At 39.2% G+C, this 18,217-nt stretch overlaps 1 protein-coding gene across 14 annotated transcripts in view; it reads left to right on the top strand.

Annotated features, from left to right (window-relative positions):
- CELF2 (CUGBP Elav-like family member 2) overlaps positions 1-18,217 on the top strand; it is a 690,477-nt gene that overhangs the window by 509,742 nt on the left and 162,518 nt on the right. The gene's annotated exons all lie outside the window — the stretch shown is intronic.

Below are 18,217 nucleotides of genomic sequence, written 5' to 3'. Positions count from 1 at the left end.
AAAAGCTTTTACATTTCATTTAGCACCCCTGTATGTATTGGCCCTGCCATTTTCTTTCCCCTATGTAAAAAAATTAATTAATTAAAATATGAGGAAGCTCCTTCTCACTTCTCCACCCTTTTCATTTGCTGAAAGTCCCCAACATGCAACTGCATAGAACAGACTTTGTGTAATTGGGCATGGTGGAGAAATGAGGCTTTTCCAATACAATGTATTCTAAAGTAGTTCCATTGAATTCAGTAAGACTGCTCACAAACATAAAGTCACACAGGTTGAGTGTAGGATTGGGTGCTGTGTGGCAGTACTGTGTGTACCTAAGGTAAGCAGTGTAGTTGTAGCCATGTTGGTGCCAGGATATTAGAGACATAAGGTGAGTGAGGTATTATCTTGTCTCTCTCACCAACAGAAAGCTGGTCCAATAAAAGATATTACCTCACCCACCTTTGGTTTAAGGTGTGTGATCATTTCATCCTTTAGTGGCTAGCCATATAGAATGTAAGCAGGGCCAGCTCTAGCATTTTTGCCGCCCCAAGCACCCAAAAAAAAAAAGCTGTGATCGGCGGCAATTCGGCGGCAGGTTCTTTGCTCCAAGAGGGAGTGACGGCCCTGCCACCAAATTGCCGCCGGATGTGCCACCCCCCTCTTCATTGGCCGCCCCAGGCACCTGCTTACTACACTGGTGCCTGGAGCCGGCCCTGAATGTAAGCGCCTACCATTATCATCAATATCTGTTTTTTTTTAATGTTTCAAATATTTTTAAGGGTCTATTTTGAATCTTGTGAAATAGAAAAAAACTTCAAAAAGATTGTTAATTTATAGTTTTATTTTTTGTCCAATTCTAATAATATATTACAATCTCTTACAGCCTGGATCCCAAAACACTTAAAAAACTATATAATAGGATATGCTTCACCTGCCGCTGAAATGCAGCCACCTCTGATAGTTGTATAAATGTGCTGCACAACAATACACAATTAATTTTAGAAGAGCTAAAATGAACAATGTAGCAATCTGAAGCTTCAGTGGAAATTTAAGGAGGCCATCATGTTTCTGCCTGGTTATGAACCAGCAATTTAAGGAGGAAGAATATAATTACCCACATTTAGATTTAGCCTAGACACTGGAAATAATATCCTTTCTTTTACAAGTGCCATGGAATTTTAATGACAAGCGTACCAGACCTCAGTTTTACATTTTAACCAAATGACATCACCTTCCACTTCACAGTGGATCCCTCTACCAGGCAGGGACATTGGCACAATATAAAGATGGAAAGTGCTACATATTAAATCAATGGGGTCTCCACTGAGTATTTAGTATCCACTGAGCATCAGCAACTGAATTTCTTGTTTGAATTACATTTTTTTACCTGGTTGGAGAGAGGGCTGCATTCAGTCAGAACAGCTTCAACATCTGGAGCTCATTTATTCCGAAATGAACACCATCTCACTTAAATCAGATCCCTATTTATCTCTTTCTCCTCTTACAATATTTGCCTTGTACTGATTTCCCTTGCTAATTGCGATCCATCCAGCAATGTATATGAAAAGCCATTTCAATTGCATGCTTTAATGCTTTTAAGTCACTTTGGCTTTGCTGACTCATTGGTCAACCTTGAAAATCATAAGTGCAAACACAACGCTGTCACCAGAGGACTAGTAGGTTGCATAGAAGCTCCTAGTACTAATTGGTGTCTTTTTTTTTTTTAAGTTGAAAGAGCTATTGTGTTTAAGACCATGAGATTTAAAATTAGGAGTAGTTAAATACCAAGACTCCTTCCTTTATAATTTTTAAACATGAAGAGCCCCAGGAGCCTCTGTAGTCATTAGAAAATCTTGTTCTTGTGCTAAGCTTGTCCTTATAAACAGTTCTGTTGTTAGCTTCTCTGAATGTAAAGCAGAATCTTGTTCAGAACAGTTGCCGAGGGGGAGGGAGAAAAAATGCCATAAAGGGGGAAAAAAAAGAGGATAGGCAGGGGAGATATTCTGTGGTTTTATACTGTGTTCTTAGCAATTGGATTTCTACTCTGCCTACTGGGAAAAAAACAGTTGATAGGAAAGTAGGTCACATTTGATCCATGACCTAAAAAGACAAGTGTAAAAAACAAAATAAAAATCAACTCGATCATTAATGAGGTGAAAACTTTTTTAATATATGGATCATTCATGAAACTGGGCAAAAATGTTATTCAGGTCACCTGGCTAAATGATAGAAAATGTGGTTCGTAATTTAACAGACAACATGATTGCTGCAACATTAAAAAAAAAAATCACGGTTGTTTGTTTTAAATATGCTCAAGCAATGCAAGGATTAAAAATGACAGTTTGACCGTGGAGCCTTCCTTTCAGTTCAGAAAAATATAGAACATCGCTGAGTTGCCCTTTCCTCATAAATGAGGCCATTAGTCAGTCTGTATATAAAGTTCTTCAGCAACAGAAGAATAGATGTAGAAAAACCCTCTTCCATCATTGCCCTAAAGTTGCAGTCTCACTTACACCAATATTTCTGTTAAGAAATGCAGGCTCATTTTTGGTATAAAATCAGAAATCACATGCTATAATTTAAAGTTAATGACCCCTCAAGGATGTGCTGTTTTGATTTAACTATAAGTAGCACAAGCACTCATGTACCTCTGTGCACTCATAAGAGGAATGCTTCTGCTGACTCTCTAAGCTTCTTATTGCTCCATATGGCTAAGGGAAAGTGTGTTGTAGTCTGTTTTTCTTTTCCAGGAGGACCTTATCCTTCCTGAAATATTAAAGCGATCATAAGGATGCTGTGTCAAGGAAGATTTTATAGTTGTTATAGTTAGTTCTTGTTTATAAGAAGCTCCTAGAGGCTTGAAACTTTTATATAATAATAATAATTAATAATATTTTTCACATACAAAGTTATTACCCAAGTTATTTTTCCTTGCACATACTGGCTAGCTGTTATAATGCTGATGAGATTACAGTGCAAATTTACTAATAGAGTGTCTGTACAAATGCTATCCTAGAGTGTTCGTATAATTAAATATTACAAGACAGCAGATGGTCTAGTGGACAAGTGACCAAAAAACGCTAGAGAAAGCCTTGACCTGGAGCATCGGATCTGAATTCCCTCACCCTTTGGAATTTCACAGGGTAGGTTTGGATTTGAATCCCCGCGGCCAAACCTGCCCAGGCAGCTTTAATTCTGGGATGGATCCAAACTGACCTGCTTTCTTGATCCAGTTTGGTTACCATTCCCAGATAGGTTTCAGAGCAGGGATGGCCAGAGGTGGGGGCAAGTGGGGCAATTTGTCCTGGGCCCCACAGGGGCCCCCATGAGAGTTTTTTGGGACCCTGGAGCAGGGTCCTTCACCTGCTCCAGGGGCCCCGGAAAACTCTCGTGGGTCTTTCCGCCTCGAGACCTGCCGCCGAATTGCCGGGACCACCGCGGGTCTTCAGGGTACTTTGACGGTGAGTCCCGGAGCAGAAGAACCCCCACTGCCGAATTACCCTCCACTGCCAGAGACCCCAGGCCCCCTGAATCCTCTGGGCGGCCCTGTTTCAGAGTAGCAGCCGTGTTAGTCTGTATCCATAAAAAGAAGAGGAGTACTTGCGAAACCTTAGAGACTAACAAATTTATTTGAGCAGACGCTTTCAAGATCAGCTCATTTTGATGAGATTTCTGCCATTTTTGGCAGAAATCTCACAAGAACATCTTGCAAGATTTCATAGCTGTTGAACCAGAAACTTCTGGCCCTGGTTCAGCTTCTCCACCCTCCAAACCCTAATCTCAACCTCATTAGGAATGGGAAACCAGTTCCTCCAACCATGTCTTCAGAAAAGGCATTGTTTGGGAAATTGAGACAGCTGCTTACGATTTAAGGCTAATCACATAGGTGAGGGAGAAAACGTGTGCTTCAATATGTTTGAGAGAATGGTTTAGTAAGAGTGTATGTATATTGAAGAAGAGAGTCTATAAACATGTGCCTGGCAAGCAGATCATGTATCAGGGCAAACGTACAGCCAGACCTGGAACCTCTTTAACATCAACTTTTTCTGGGTATAAAACATGTCTCTTAACATTTGATTGCATTATGGAGTCCTCTGGTTTTACTAATAAAATTAGATTGTTCACTCTTTTTGTTAGGTGCCTGTACATTGCCTAGCACAATAGGGTCACGGTCCATAACTGGTGCCTCAAGGTGTTACCACAATGAAAACAATTCTAGTGGATCTTGAAAAGCATTTTACTGCTGTTGTATTTACTTACGTTTCAAATGTTTGCCTTAAAAGACAGATTAGAAACTCTTAAAGTTGAGAGAAAAACATAATTATGAAGGGTTTTTTTATCTTCAATTATATAATAACAGTTCTGATGTTTATGTGGGGCTTTTCATCCAAGGATCTCAGAATACCAGGAAAATATCACTGTACACATTGAACAGGGAGGGAGACTTGAGACACAGAGAGGTGAAGTGGCCTGCCCAAGAGCAAGCAAAGAGTCTGTGGCAGAGCCAGAAGTTGATCCCAACTTTCTTGGCTTCCAGGCCATTGCTCTGACCACTAGGAATACTTCCTCCTTGTATTCATCCATCATGTTTTCCTCTATGACCTTATACCTCACAAGAACAGTCATGTCAAACCCCTTTGACAGCACCAATGTGACTTAAAATAATCTGTCCATAATACCCCTCTTAGTGAATTTGAAATTGCTTGAGTAAATCTCCATGTTGTGCGTTCGTAGACTAACTGCTTCCCGGCTGGAAGCCATTTATCATGAATGCTTGTGTGGGCGTGAGAGGTGGATAACCTTCCCTGAGTTACACCCGCAGCGAGCTTCACCTTGCACTTCCTTGACACAAAAAGCATTTTCTAGCCATTCTAATCCTGCTCCATTTAAAGTCACTAACAAAACTACCACTGATTTCAATTCTGCGGTATCAGGCCTTGAATCATTTAAAAAATGTTAGGTATAGTAATCACACATCTGCAGGTGAATTCTTTTCTGCACATTGCATTCCAATGGTGGATGCAGGGGCTTGGGAGCCAGGAATCCTAGCTTGCCTTGTTGGCTCTTCCACAATTTTTCTTCACATCCTTGAGCTAGTTATTTTACTGCTCGGTGCCTCGGTTTCTCCATCTGTAAAATGGCGATCATAATACATCGAGGGAGGGGGATGTAAGAAGTAATGTTTATAACAGGCTTAGGTGCTGTAAGATTAGAGTGTTATAAAGCCTCAAGTTCTCCAAAGACTTGTCATCACAAATTAGCCTTTTCTACTCTCCTGAAACTGTGACTTGAAGAGTGGTGATCCCTATGAATGACAACACATCTCACAATAATGTAACTGCTGACAAAGCCCTGGACTCATTGCTTCCACAGGTTAGCAAATTACAGTGAGCCGAAAAACAAATCTACAAATACTGAAAAATCTTTTCTGTTATCCAGTGCAAATTTAAACCGAAAGGCTTTGCACTTTATGTGGTGGCTACAAAGGCCCATCATGTATTCTCATCTTTTTTGTCCACCTCCCCCCCCCCACCTCTCATGTATCTCAGGCGTATCTCTCCTGGAAAGCTGTCAGACAGTCCACCAGAACTGGAATCCTTTTTTAGCTGCTCATAAAACCGCTACAGTAAACAATAAGCCATCATGATAAGCTCTTCCCCAAAAATATATAATGAGGAATTTACTTCATCCTTTTACATTCCCCCAGCTACAAGTATTTACTGTGACCTTAAAATACACAGTAGTGTCAAATTTTCAGGCATATTTTCCTGTCAATTGTCAAAAGTTCCAAAATGGCTGCATTCTAATGTTTTCCTACAGATGCGTTTGCACCGAATACCATGGAGACGCAAAACAAAAGATGGATGTTTAACTTTAACCTCAAAAGTGTTCCCCTAAATCACTGCCATATGATTTTGGAATGGTACTAGGGGGCGGTGGTGATGGTTGCTGGGCGTTTTTTAATGGTAAAATATATATTTTTTCTTGCAGTATACTCCAGTTCTTGTGAGGTGTTCATTTTTAAATGTCTTTAAAGTGGCAGTTGCTAATTTAAAAAAAGAAAATTATGTATGTGTTTGTTTTTTCACAGTCCTCAAAGTAATGTTGTAACCACATTGTCCTGTGGAGTAAAACAATTTAGTTGCAAGATTTGGATAAATAAAAGATGCTCTAGCACAACTTCAAGCATAATAACTACACCTGCCAGTTTACATTAAAAGGTTGAGACCATTTGATGGCTTATTTTATGCCATCTTGTTTCTTCTGTGACCAACATTTTCACAACTGTAAAAACATGAAACTTTGGCAACCCAAAATGCTAATGAAAACTAGTCCTTTACAAAGGGTTTAGAAAACACATTGCAATAGAACATGCAGTTCTTAACATATGCATCATGGAAACAGAGCAACATGAGCACAAATAGTTTGCTTCTATCTTGCACATTTGAATCAAGCGTTGTTGTTGTTAAAAATTGCAGCAGTAAATCTCATCGTTTAAGGTTCACAGATGAAAGCCTTCCCAGCTGTAACCCATTTATCATGCTTGCCTGCTTGGGCATGGAGACTTGCATAACCTCCCAATGAGTTACTGAAGATGAGCGGAGTTGAGGTATGCCCCTCAGTGTTTGCACCCTACAAGGGCCTGATCCTGCCACCCTTCTTTACTTTGAGTAGTACCTTACTCCATAGGCCAACTCCATTGAAATCAGTGGAACTGCTCATGGCATAATGTACGGTTCAAAGTACTGGCAGAATCAATCCCTAAGGATGGAACTTTTGTAAGCACCCAGGGGATTTAGGAGCTCATTGAAAGTCAATGGAACTTGTTCTTTTCACGTCCCTTAAGTGCTTTTGAAAAGCCTACCCTAAATGATTACATTTAGTGATAATATAACGAGTCACTATAATCTCTCAGCTGTTATCAAGATTCTCTCCTGCACAACGTTGTCCAGTTGTTAGATCATGGCAGTGAACAGCAAAACAATTGGGTTGTATTTGCTCCTGTGAAATCTTAGGCCAGTTATTTATCTCTCTGTTTACATGGGGGTTATCGTTGTCGTCTTTGTTGACCAGTGATGCGGAAACAGCATCATTCAAGTAGGTTTTTCATTATTAAATAGGAAAAAGATGGAAGAGGAGAGAGTGGACGCGAGTCTCATCCTTCTTTTAAAAACTGTAAGATCCACATTTCTCCCAACTTGTGCACAGCACTGGCTAATTTAGCTACTTTTTATAACAGCATCCACTACTTTAGTATCTAAGCACCTCCCAAAGAGTGGATAACCAAAAGCAATGGGGCTTTATTTTCCTACCTACTTTCCATGAGGCAGTTGGGGTTATGGCATTTTCTGTTGAAATGCTATTTCCTCCTCCTCTCCTGCCAGAACAGGTCAGTCCCTGAATTTGATTTTCATCATTTTTGTTTGTATTACAGTAGCATTGAGAACCCCCAGTGGAAAGCAGGGACCCACCGAGCTAGGCACTGTATACAGACTAAGAGTCTATCCTAACCCCAAAGATTTTACAATCTAAACAGGCAGACAAAAGGTTGGAGAGGGAATGGAAGCAAATTACCCAAGGTCACACACAGCAGATCACTGAGAGAAAAGCTGGGAACGTATCCCGGGTCTCCTGATTCAAAATCCAGGGTCTTCCCACTAGACCACACTGCCTTGGAGTATCTACCTTGTAACTTTTTCCTGTCTCATCCTAAGCTCACCACCCATATTTCCATATAATTAACCTGTTCAATTAAAACTCTGATTTTCTGGTGCTGTCCCCTAGCTGGAGATCATGCCCTGAACTCAGCAGGGAAAGGAAGGGCTCAGTCCCCATCCCAGAAAGCCCTTTTTCAGCTATGAGTCATTGAGCACCGTGTTGGCAGAATCTCTGTCGCACCAGACAGTGCCGTTTTAAACAATTTTAAGCCTTGCATCAAGATGGACTAGTCGCACAAATCTGGGAGGGGTGCACAAGTGGAGGATGGGGGTGGGGATTCTCCTTCAAGATGCAAATCTTTCTGCCTAACTCTCAGCAGTGGTACTGGGGCATTATAAGACACACTATTAAGTGTTATGTGTAAGAGATCATTCCAACCGCATGTTGTAAGGAAACAAGTGTCATACTGTGCAATAATGTGTCTGCGTCTGTCAGCAAAGTGATCTTTTGGAGTGATAGCAGAGTGTGAGAATTTCAAAAGGAATTAAGCAATTACATATAGAGCCAATATCTTTCCTATTTATTAGGAATTCATGGTAGAGTTTCATTTCAAATAAAGATAGTTACACATGCACTTTTATTTTTTTAATATTCTCTCCCTGTTATTTTTTTTCCTGGACAGGTTATACATATGCTAATAGAATTATGCTTATTATTGCAAGCGTAGTGCTGCTTGTCAATGAAGCTTCATTAACAATGTTATCACTGCCTGACATTTATCTTATAATTTTCCAGAATTGACTGTTACATCTCCATGGAAACCCAAATTGCAATTGAAACAAGTGAGATAAAAAAGGCATCCATAGCGATTGACAGCATGCAAGCCCAGTATATTTGCAGGCTACATTTTTCATAGTTCCTTAGATTAAATCTGTTGCATTAGAGATTTTTAATATTACCTGTCTGCTTTCTTATTGTGACAGCTGTTTATTGCAAAAGTTTACAACATCTTTGATTCTGGTGTAGAATTAGGTTGATTAATGTTATTGGACTCATCAAGAGATATAAGAGCACTGAAGATGTAAATTTCACTGTCATTTTTTGGATTAAATATGAAATTATTTATGGCTGATTATGACACTATAAAGATTTTTTTTTTTAAACAGCAGTAACTTGTGATTGCTGGGTTGTTTTTTTTTTCCTTTTACTTTGCAAGAATGATCTTGTACTAATTTTTTTCTTATACCTAAGGACTTGAGCTCTTTAAGTTCATGACTCTAAATCAATTTAGATAGTGGCTCAAAGCATAGAGTCATGAAACTGGAGTGGGTCCAGAGTGAATTAATCTGAAATTAATTTGATTTTGAAAGGCTCCATCTGGCTGTGTTTGGAAAAGGCCATTAGACAGATATATAAACAAATGATCATCTGTATTCTACATGCCAGATGTGGTGTCAAAAAAAATGAAGAAATGACTTTACTTTAAAAAAAAAATCATCTGAGGGGGATTTTGATATAATGATGCTCATGCACTTGAAATTACAATTACATTACAATTTGGGAAATAATTCTGTTTCTAAAGAGGGCATGGGAGACAAAGGAAGGCCTGATAGTATATTATTTTTAAAAATAAGAAAATTGAATGTCACAGCTTGCTTTGACTATTTCAGGTATTTCCCATAAATAAGCACCGCTAAATGCAACTGGCTAAATCCTTAATATGAGCAGTGCTGTGGTCTTCCATTCCATTTTTAAGAAAGCTACTTAGATAAAGCAGCAATATTGGATGTTAGTTGTTGGCCTCTCCCTTTTTGCCCTATGTGTTTGGACCCTACTAAAATAACATTCTGGGTCTTGTAAACTTCATCAGTAAGCTGCTGGATATGTGTGTCTGTGCCAGTCTTAGAACCTGTTAGTCTAAAGTACTTCCTGCAATAATCATTTGACTTTTCTGCTGGGGAACTGGTACTGTTTTTCAAAACATTTTTTTCCTTCTCTTGGACATTGTGCCCCATTTACAACGAAGAAAATCCTTGTAAACCTCAGAATAACATGTGGATAAACTCACTAAAACTGGCACGTTGTTAGTCATCCCCTTTTAAAACATTAAAGGGTTTTTTTTTAATATTTGGTGTCTAAAGTCTTTTGAGCCAAGGAAACGGAATTGAGTAATAACTTAGTAAATGTTTAGCAATAAGTGTTTAGCATCTGTGGTGAGGGTGAGGTTGTTGACAAGAAAACAGATGCTCCTACATGACCTGAATTTTAAGCGCATAGCACTATTCTAATTCAATTGCCCGCATGTCACAAGTGTGTGAACATTTTGGTGTAATCAAATTTTGAAAAAAAACAACTGTTAACACCAATGTCTCCTGTCAGACAGAAAAGAAGTACACTTCATTGTAAAAAGTGTCTAATTAGGAAAGCACAACATTAGTAATAATTTTCATTAATATTAAGTGGTCAGCTACCTCAAAATCAGTTTCATTTTTAAAAAATATTTAAATCAGTGTTCCAAGTGCATAATTATGACTGCAGAACTACATGAGCTCTTGCACCGATTATCTGAATTGCAGTAGTAACTAGAGGCCCTTGTTGGGCCCCATTGTTTATGCTAGACATGATATAAGCTCTTAAGCAACAAAGACATGGTCTCTGCCCCCAAAGAGTTTACAATCCCAAGTGAAGATGCAACTGGAAAAGATAGGAAGGAGTGAAACAAACAAGTGTACGGTAAGCAATGTTCATTGTTCACCAGCATCCTAGATGCGGTCAGCAGCCCGTGTTTTATTGTGGCAGAAGTGCGTTCTGAGAGAGGATTTGAAGAAGAATAAAGTTAGTGGTTTTTACAGACCATAGTATCCTTAGAACTAGAATGTCCAATTGAAAAACACAGAGATAAATATATCTGCAAGCAACTGTCTTTGAGTAGGTCAACAGAAAGTAAAGAACATTAAAATGTAAAGCTCCCACAATGGGCGTTATGTCATGGCTTTGTGTGTATGTGAGTCACTTCTCTCTGCAAGGTAGAATAAGGCAGTCAGTAATTAAACACATGTTAAGCGCTCCACAGCCATTGGATATATTTACATACATACATACAGTCACAGTCATAATGGTAATCCGCTGTCTACACACACTAAACATCAAGGAGCAGAATTCTGAACCTTCAGCTTCTAAAGCACAGGTCTCTGCAACCTGAACTCTAAGCTTTTCCTTTAGCTATAGCTGTATGATATATAGGATATACTAGAATTTAAAAAAAAACAAAAAACCTAAGGGTGTTAAACACCCAAATTTCTAGGCTCCTTCGAAAATCCATTTTAGAGGACTAGACTACTGAACACTTAAACAAAAGGAGTTGGTACCCTGTCTGGGTTGATACATATGGTCAGTTGTGTGTATATATAGTTTTTTCTGCTATTGGTTGAGCTAGCAAAAGCTGTGTTATAAACTTACTAAGCAGAAGCCTATTTCTGTTGGAGCTGAAAAGCATATATTTTATTCCCCATGCTGTATATCTGTGGGTAACAATATGAATTAGGTGTTCGTGTATAGTACGTATGCATCCATAAATCATTACAAATTGTTCTAGGATAGACTGTGCGGGCACAGGTAACTGGAAAAGTTAAGATCATTAGGTTTCTCTGATTTTATTAATTGATTTGGACATAGCTTTTTTTGAAGATTTGATGCAGCAAATGCACAACGGTTGCAGGTATATTGTTACTTGACTACACAATTTAGGAAACATTCAGTCTCCAAAAATATTACATTAACATAAAGTGAATCTGTAGTTTGACTTGACAAAAGTACAAAGCATTCAGAGTTCAATCTGAAATCATGGCCTTAAATCAATCGGTTTTGACTAGACACATAAGCAGGGCTGGCTCTGCCATGCTGGCTAAGCAGCTGATGGCCTGGAGCAATTAAACATCCAGTAACTGCATGAGTGTAATTTGTTAGGGGCAGACATTTACAGGTTTGTCTTGGGCAGTAGAATTCTTAGAGCCAATCTATGAAGCTGTAAATCCCCATAGTAAAGGATCGTATTTGCTCCAATATGTACAGCAAATTGGATGGGTGGGGTTCTGTGGCCTGCCTTGTGCAGGAGGTCAGACTAGATGATCAGATTGGTCCCTTCTGACCTATGAGTTAAATCCAATTGACAGAGATTATTGGGATTTTCCTTGTCTCTTCAGCAGCTCCTATAATAATAATGTATATCCAAGCCTTGCGTTGCATATGCTAAATTTGGATTCAGTGATGAAACAAGAGAACACTTATTACAGCAACTGGTTACAGTGGTTTGCATGATATTACATTGCCAGAGATTTAGCAAATAGATCAGGTGTTGGCAGAGCCTAGCTTCTGGCCCTGAAGAAATGACACATTGTGAATTATTTGGGAATAAGTAATTAAATGTTTGAACTTTGAACTATATGGGGGCCCAGTAAAAGGGATTCCCTCATCTATTGTCTTTCTAAAGCACTAACATGGCTGCAAATATTTTCTGCAAACCATGAAGGCATCTGTGAAAAATATCTTTGCATATATTGTTCATTGCTTATTACTTGCTTATTATTAGACATTGGCAAGGAAAAAATAATATTGTTATCAACCGGCTCACTCAGAGCATTGCATGTCTGGAGTTAAAACTGCAATCAAAATAGTTAATATCATAGTTTGTGTATGTGCCATTGACTACTGGATGGAGTCAGAACTGCTCAGCTGTTTGTCATAAGCCATAATCTGTTAACAGAATGAGTAAGGGTCAATGATTTGGGGGCTGAAGGGATGGGAGTTCTCTCCCTACTGCATTGCTGTGAAGTTCCAACTGCCCTTGATATGCAGAAGATAGTGACCCATACTGGGTCAGAACATTGGTCCATCTAGCCCAGTAGTCTGTCTTCCAACAGTGGCCAATGCCAGGTGCCCCAGAGGGAACGAACAGAACAGGTAATCATCAAGTGATCCATCCCCTATCGCCCATTCCCAGCTTCTGTCAAGCTTCTTTATAAATACCAGTTTGTTATACAAGCACCAGGGCAGCATGAATGGAGTTACAAAGCAGAGAGGAGCACTATAAGTCTTGTATTACTCGTGTACAATATGATTGCATTCACTGGATTGAAAGCCCTGCAGTGCGCTGTTGTGTTAACAAGCTGTGGTGTCAAATCTTTTCAGCAGTCGCTTTTATGGATACATATGGAACTTAATTTAATTTGAATAATGAAACATAGTGGTTTATAGGAGTTCTGCTAAGGAGAGCACAGGGTGTTACACCAAGAGATGGTGATGATTTGCAAAGAAGCATTCTTCTGTTGGAGTAAGTTTTAAACCACTGCTCCAGGGAAGTGCTTATGGGACAATAAGCTACTGGAGGGGCCATCTTTTCCATGACACATCATCCTGATCAAGTGTGGTTGTTAAAAACCCAAAGGCACTTTATTTTAATGTGCAAGTGGCGGTGTCCCTTAGTGTCCTGGCCAAAATCCAATTTGGTTAATTACATTCTGCATCTATAAACACCCCCACCCCTCCCTGTTTCAATTGGATATGATATTGTTCTTTACTTTCTGGCTTAAACTGCTGTGTGGGAGTGCTGTGTGGTGTTACATCGCTGTTGCATGTCACCCAAGGATGAAGTCATTCCTGCATATGGCAAGTTTGTAAAGCATCTTGTAATCCTTCCAGGTAAAAGGTGCTTATAAATCTACAATAATACAGTAATTTATATGTTCAGCACATCAGCTTTAACACTATAAGGGTTTGAGGGCAGGGATTGGCCCTTTTCTGTGTGTGCCCAGAACCCAACCCAATTGGTCCCCCATCCCAGTTGGGGCTTACGGGTACTAAACATTTACTACTATGAAACTAAAGTGCCTCTGTATTAAGATGGATTTAATAGTTCGTTCACTTGCAGCCTATTTTTTCCTTATACATTTCCGAGCCTTTCTACATCTATAGGGCATTAATACTATTAAGCTGGAGGGAGGGGCCTTAATCATTTGTTTACAGTTGAGCCCATGTTTTGTAGCACTGGATCATAGAAGGAAAGGCAAATCTGGACAAAACATTAAAGTAATTGGAGTTGGGTGAGGCTTGGGATGGGGAGAAGAAGCTAACCAAAATAACAGATTCACATCAGGCCAAGAAACGAAGCTATTTTGATCACTACCACTGACTGTTGAACAATTGGCTTGTGAATGGAAATGAGTCTGACCTGGTATCTTAAGATCCAGACCCAAACACTGTGGTTCCGGGACCCATCTCTAATTAGTAATAAATTCACTCCCAGTAGATTTGCTGGGATTAAAAACAAGAGTGGGATGCTGCTAGTAAATGTAAGTAATAACAAAACAATGTATTGCTCCTCAAAGAATGGTCCTGTCAGCTTCCTGAAATGATGGAACAATAGGTAGGTTATTAGAAGGAAAAATGGCACAAATTGAGAGAAAGGATGCTCTGGCAGCAACCACAAGTCACTCACTCACTGGCTTAATCTCTGCCCTCAGGCTGCTCTCCACAATATAGATGACACCTTGTCAGTGATTAGGATAACGTGCTGGGTCACCCGTGAGTCCAGTGGACTAAATTGGCCATAGAGGGAGGCTTACTGCAGCGTAGAGGCAGCTGGCCGCATAACCTAAATTTTCTTTTCGATACATCATCATCTGGGTACTGACAGTAATTGTCATGGGATTCTGCTCTCGTTAGTGTCCCCTAGACGCAGCTCCCTTTTGTGCTCACACGTTCAAGAAATAGTAGAGGTCTTAAGCTTTCCAGAGTATTGGTTTGTTTCCTCATGGAAGTAAAGTTTCGTGTGTGGTTTCTCTTTTTTCCCTTGTTATTTCCTGAGTGAGGGGGTGAGGGGAGAGAGCCACTTCCACTGGGTTCCGGTGTATCGGCAAAGCCAAGTGACAAAACGGCTCCTTCTCATTGATGACCAACAAGTCTCAGCCTAATACAAAATATTTTCTAGGCAAGAGGAAGTTAAGGGCATAGCGGTTTTTCCTCCTTTAGTTGGGGTTTCCTTTTTTAGTTTTTTTGGGAGTTGCTTGGAGATTATGCCATTCATCTCATCATCTTGACCATATCCTGCTCAAAAGGACATTACTTATTTCCCCAAACAGACAATGTGATAGTTGAATCTTAATGCAGGTGTTTGTAGCATTGTGATTCTCAGCGTGTGCTCAGAGTAGACCGTAGAAATTGGATTAATTAAAAACAGTTCTTCCTCTCATTTTTTCCCAGTTGATTTATCTTTATGAATGGTCCTGGCATTAGCCTCCTACGGTGATAGGCACAACTGTAAAACCCTAAAATAGATTGTGGGCCCAAGGGATGTGTTAGTCTCAACTTTCCTGGAACTCAGTGGCAAGTGAGAGAGCTCCAAACCTACAAAGAGTCATTCAGCACCTTCAAAGACTAGCCCATGTATGCCCACAGAAACGCATCCCATTTATGTGGATATAACTTACCTACCCCCTTTTTCTATTGGTGTCAATATACTTTTAAGACCAACTCCATGGTTGCAAATAGGAAAACATTATAAACCCATTGAACAGTTGCACAAGTTTACGTGGACAAGGACAAATTTTGTTCTTCCTTCACCCACCTGCTGTCAATGGGCTTGCACAGGTGTTGAAAAGGGTAGAAATTTGTCACAGAAAGGTTTGAGTGCCCAAGATAATGCAGTGAGTCAGTGGCAAACCAAGAATAGAAACCCAAGAGTTTTAAATTCCATCATTCAGCTATTTGTTTAGGTCCTGATTCAGCAAAGCACTTCAGCAAGGGCTGAAAATTAAACACAAAATCCATATTCAGTGAAGCACTTAAGAACATGCTTAATTTAATCCCCCTTAAATTCCATAAAAGTTAAGCAAGTGCTTAGCTGCTTTGTTGAATTGGGATGGATTTAATCATATACTAAGGGCTTTTGCTGAATCAGGCCCGTAAAGATGACAGGGATTCATTGGAATGAACACTGATTTTGTTTGTTTGTGTTGATGTGTTTTCTGAAGGTCAGTTTCAGTTGTTTCGTTAGTTAGAAACAGAGTGGTGCCATCACATTGCCATTGTTTTTTCCTCCTACACAGAACAAGGCTACCAATGTGTACACTTCGAGTGCAATTTGTGGCATAATTTTGACCCTATACCTTTGTGTGTATATGATGAATGTACACGCTGGAGGAGAAAAGGAGTAGAGAATAGAACTTTCAATAATGAATTATGTTTGTTAATATTTCTAAAATATTGCACATTAACATAAATAAGGAAGAAATCAAAGTCCAAGTAATCTTGGCTTGCTTCCTAACCAAAATATATGAACCAGTATAAAGACTATCAAAGCAAAGGGTACACTGCAGAATTTAGCTAGTCAGTGTTTCTAAAATGGTATGAAATACATAAGGGGGAGGTTTCAAAGGCCCAAATAGCAATTAAGTGCCTGAATTTAAATGATGGGGAGTTTGGTGTCTAATAGCCATTTGTCTTCGGAAATCTCCTCTGAATAGATCAGATGGGGAGGGTTGTTTGTTTGTTTGTTTGTTTGTTTTTTAACTTTCAAAGGAAAGGCACAATGTAAGTGTGAAATATGGTTCCTCAGTTCTCAAGACCAGAAGGGATCATTAGGTTTGACCCGCTGCATAATATTGGCCATAGAATTTCACTGTGCCATTCCTACATCTAACTCTGATAAGTAAAGTATTGAAGCCCCAAACTTACAAGCTGCCCTGCATGGTTGAACATCTGCATCACATGGAATGCCAGGGGAATCAGTGAGCCTCTGCATGGGTGAAGAAGGCTGCTTACATGGAGCAACTTGCAGGATTAGGGCCTTTGTTTTTCTGCTGCGTTATTTCTCTCTCATTCATTATGCTGAAATGGATGGGTGATGGCAATGATCCCACAAACACAAAGAGCCACATTAGAGTTCTTGTGATTAGTGAAAGAGCTTTGAAACTAAGAAGTGGTGTAAGACGAGCTAGAATATTTGTGTATTTAAAGAAAATAGAAAGGGATGAGCAAAATCCTTTTGTCCCTTATTTAGGCCAAAATCCTACTAGAATCCATAGGAATTTTGCCTGAGAAGAGACTTGCAGGTTTTTCTCCTGTCGTAATTCAGGAAAGAGATGAGTCATTGAAGGTTAATGAGTGAGTGAAGTTTATTCTATTGCCCATTGAGCCATGTTAAAGACACTTGACAAAAGTAATGATGGAACTTTTCATCATCAGTTTTGAAATGTGCTTTTCACGTAACTTTCTCCTCTCTTCAATAACTAGGAAAAGTGCAAAAGTTAATATGGGCATATTAATGTGTTCAGGTGCACTATGCTTCAGAGGAAGCGAACTACCAAAAACTGAATAATTTCTCTTTGCCTAAGTTTTAGCCCTAAGGCAGGGAAATTATGCAGAGCTTTAAAAAACATTAAAAAAAAAAAAAAAAAAAAAAGGTAAAATGTATGGCTTGGTCTTTGTGCAGTCTCCAGCCCTTGAGTGATATGGGTGTTCTCTTCTGGGCATGTATCAGCTAGAGAAACTATGATCCAAAGCCAAGATTTTCAAAAATGACGGGGGGATTCTGGGAGCCTCAACTTTTGACGTGCCTTAAAGAGTCCTGAGTTTCAGAGGATGGGTGCTCAGCACTTTCTGAAAATTAAGCTGCTTTAAGGTTTGTCGAATTGGTCACCCAAAATTACTACTAGTTACTATAGGAAATCTTGGTCCAAGAAAAGAGTTTCGAAATGATTATTGTTAATTACCAGTGGTGACTTGAGTTTTATGCATTTTACCTTTATTTAGTATATAAACTAATTTGTTTTCCTAACATTCAGGAAAAGTTGTACTGTGATATGCAATTTTCCTACTCCAAGAAATTCAAAATTATCAGCAAGAATACATTTTTTTTTCAAAGTGCATAGTTGTTTCAAACGTAAATGCACATCTGGAAATTAGATAGGGTAGGGAATTTATGGGGTGTGAATGATTTGAAACATATAATGTTATTTACATGGCACTAAACTTTTTGAAGCACTATTTTCATTTTCTGAACAAAGCAGACAATTCTGCAACTGTCTTCCCCTCCTGAATTGTGCTCTTTTGTTCCAGAGTGCACCCATTCCCTTTTTAAAAGTGTAGGCAACTAATCGGCAGCAACCAGCCGCATAGCTGGAGTGTTTTCCATTCTAGGCAATATTATCCTAATTTGATGCACACATGGATGCTTCACACAATCTGCAAATTCATCGCTGGCAACTTGCATTAGTCATCTGACAGATTGCCAAGCATTTCATATTCCTTTCATGTGACTTATTACAAAACACGCGCGTGCACACACACACACACACACACACACACACACATATATATATATATATATATATATATATATATATATATATATATATATATATATATATATATATCAGGCACAGCCTTATTTCTTCCAGTAGCTGTTTGGTGCTGTTTACAGCAGCTGTATATAGAAATCTCCACTTATTCATAATTATCCTTCACTTTAAGATGCAAAAGTACTGGTTTGTGGCTTGTATTTTCCAGCTCTTTTCTGATT

The sequence above is a fragment of the Gopherus evgoodei genome, chromosome 1 (genome assembly GCF_007399415.2).
Source record: "Gopherus evgoodei ecotype Sinaloan lineage chromosome 1, rGopEvg1_v1.p, whole genome shotgun sequence".
NCBI lineage: Eukaryota > Metazoa > Chordata > Testudines > Testudinidae > Gopherus > Gopherus evgoodei.
Note: the sequence above shows the minus strand (reverse complement) of the source record. Positions and strands in the feature narration are given on the sequence as shown.